Source organism: Muntiacus reevesi, chromosome 1 (assembly GCF_963930625.1).
Source record: "Muntiacus reevesi chromosome 1, mMunRee1.1, whole genome shotgun sequence".
In the NCBI taxonomy this organism is placed as follows: Eukaryota; Metazoa; Chordata; class Mammalia; order Artiodactyla; family Cervidae; genus Muntiacus; species Muntiacus reevesi.
The window spans coordinates 63402913-63406026 of NC_089249.1; the positions used below are offsets into that span (position 1 = coordinate 63402913).

The 3114-nt window shown below is 40.1% G+C and overlaps 1 pseudogene; it reads right to left on the minus strand.

Moving 5' to 3' along the window:
• Positions 1-679: 679 nt before the first annotated feature.
• LOC136170977 (glucose 1,6-bisphosphate synthase pseudogene) lies at positions 680-2160 on the minus strand (annotated as a pseudogene).
• Positions 2161-3114: the final 954 nt, after the last annotated feature.

Here is a 3114-nt window from a genome sequence, read left to right on the forward strand (position 1 = left end):
AAATGTGTATAACCGTCCTTTGGCCTCTAGTAGGCAGAAGAGCGTTCGGAGCTCTCTGAAAGAGCCTCCTGGGTTGTAACCCTGAAATTGGCTCGAGTGAAACCGTCCCTTTCCGTTGATCACTCGAGTAGCTAACTGAGGCGCCTCAATGAGTTCCTCCAATACTTCTTCAGTAAGGCACCGTCACTCTGCTTGGGTGATGTGCGCCTCTCTGCACAGAAACGTTTGGTTTTCTCCTCCTTGTCTGAAGACATTTGAAAAGCAAATGTGAAAGCAGTTCTTTTGTCCATTTCTGTTCCCCTCTAACCTGCAAAGCACTTAATTAACCTGTTTATTCTTTTCCTAGATAAAGAGAAGTAAGAATAAAGAATTAAGTAGTTAAGGAATGACTAACTCTACCTCCAGAAACTCTGTGAGCAACCCTGCAGGTAGATCAGGTGGGCAAGACAAGAGCTGAAGGGAGAGTCAGTCAGCCTGCACACAGTACTGTGGAGCCCAACCTCCTGCCTCAATGAATCACTGAGATTATTTCCCCTTCAGGAAAGAGTATCCTTTCCCTTTAAAGGCTGTCATGGCCAAGTAGAATCTTTGGATTTGGTCTTGGGACATGAGTCCACTCTGCAATTGCTGGTTTTTCTAATTAAAACAACTTTCTTGTCTGCTGACACTGGCTTCTTAATTATTGCCTTTTGAACATTGAATGGCCGAACCTGAGTTTGGTAACAAATGTAATCATTTGGTTATTTTTATTCCCAGGCACAGATTTCTTACTAGGCTGGCTGCTGTTGTATTAAGAAATAATGTCCCATGTATGCAATATAGTAGATATTCTTTTGGAGAATCAATATTGTGAAGACTTTCAAATATACTTTTGTTGGTAGTCAGAGCATAACACAAGAAATATGAAGTTTTGGAAACATGACTATCTTTCACAAAACTTAATGGGTTACTGGCTCAATGTTATGGCTATGGTTTCCAGTTAATGTAACATCTCAGCAACAACAACAGCTGTACTCACTCCATTTTTATTGAAAACTGAAGTTCCACACAGAAAACCAGAAGACTCTTAAAGTTAAAAAATGATTTCTTTCTCATTTTCTAGCTCATTTATCCTACTTCTAATCCATTTAAAATCTGGTAATGTTTTTTCTAAATAAAATTTTTAAAAAGTGCAATTGAATTCAAAATTTTGGGGGAGACTGTGGTGGCTAATATATAATTATTCACATCAGAAATTCTTGATTGATTTTTTTCCTCCAGCAACCAAATATTCACCCCTCCCCCAAAGAAAGTTGCTAACTCATTTCCTGTGAAAACTTTCCATTGACCATCCTCCCGAAGTTCTGCCTATGCCAGCTGGTCTGCATCAGAAGCTGTGGATAGCATATCTGAGCATTTTCTTTCTCTGCCAGTCTCAGAGAAATTTCCAGCACAGATCCTCCTTCTTCCTGTTTGGGCATTAAGTGGTAGAAAATTTAGAATCAGGATCTTTTGTCCTGGTCATGGAACTGAAGACTTTAAACCAAACACTTGCAAAGTCAACTGCAAATAGTCATGTCTGACGGATGAAATGATATATGTGAAAATTTCAAGGTGGTCTTTGAGTTTGATTCCCTGTGAAAATCATTGTTTTTCAGATCTCCCATTTGTCTCTTCTAAATGTCTTGTAGAGGGTCTCTCTCTAGTAAGCTGGCATCCACTAAGTTATCATTCCAAGAACCATTCCAGGGCTCCAAACAATCCCCTATGCATTTTGGACTTTTTTTATCACGAGGTGGAGAAGGCAACCCACTCCAGTATTCTTGCCTGGAGAAATCCACGGATGAAGGAGCCTGGCAGGCTACAATCCATGGGGTCCAAAGAGTCGGACACAGTGAGCACTCACACATTATCACTAGATGTGATCTAAACACCAGTTTCCCAATACCCTTTGTCTATTGTCTTTCTTGCAGTTGTGAAAGGCAGTAATCATCACACCTCCAACTGCTTTGAGCTCCTGGACTGCATAAGGTATATAAGAGGTGTAGGAAGTTATTTTGAAAAAAGGTACACAGGAACATCTTTAGCAAGCAAGACTGCAGCAGTGGGTTTAGGAAGTCTCTGACTGCTGCAACTGCTAGTTACTCGACTCCAACAGTCAAAGAAAAAGTTTTTCAGCATCTCTCAAGGTATTTGTTCATCCTCTGTGTTGATTGTTTTACTGTAAGGTCATTTTCTTGAGATCTCTTCAATAAAATTAGAGATACAAGGGAATATTTCATGGAAAGCTGGGCTCAATAAAGGACACAAATGGTATGGATCCAACAGAAGCAAAAGATATTAAGAAGAGGTGGCAAGAATACACAGAAGAACTATGCAAAAAAGATCTTCACGACCCAGATAATCACAATGGTGTGATCACTCACCTAGAGCCAGACATTCTGGAGTGCAAAGTCAAGTGGGCCTTAGGAAGCATCACTACCAACAAAGCTAGTGGAGGTGATGTAATTCCTGTTGAGCTATTTCAAATCCTGAAAGATGATGCCATGAAAATGCTGCACTCAATATACCAGCAAATTTGGAAAACTCAGCAGTGACCACAGGACTGGAAAAGGTCAGTTTTCATTCTAATCCCAAAGAAAGACAATGCCAAAGAATGTTCAAACTACTACACAATTGCACTCATCTCACTGCTAGTAAAGTAATGCTCAAAATTCTCCAAGCCAGGGTTCAGCAATACATGAACTGTGAACTTCCAGATGTTTGAGCTGGATTTAGAAAAGGCAGAGGAATGAGAGAGCAAATTGCCAACATCTGTTGGATCATCAAAAAAGCAAAAGAGTTCCAGAAAAACATCGACTTCTGCTTTATTGACTATACCAAAGCCTCTGACTGTGGATCACAACAAACTATGGAAAATTCTGAAAGAGATGGGAATACCTGACCTGTCTCCTGAGAAACCTGTATGCAGGTCAAGAAGCAACAGTTAGAACTGGACATGGAACAACAGACTGGTTCCAAATAGGAAAAGGAGTATGTCAAGGCTGTATATTTTCACCCTGCTTATTTAACTTATATGCAGAGTACATCATGAGAAATGCTGGACTGGATGAAGCACAAGCTGGAATCAAGATT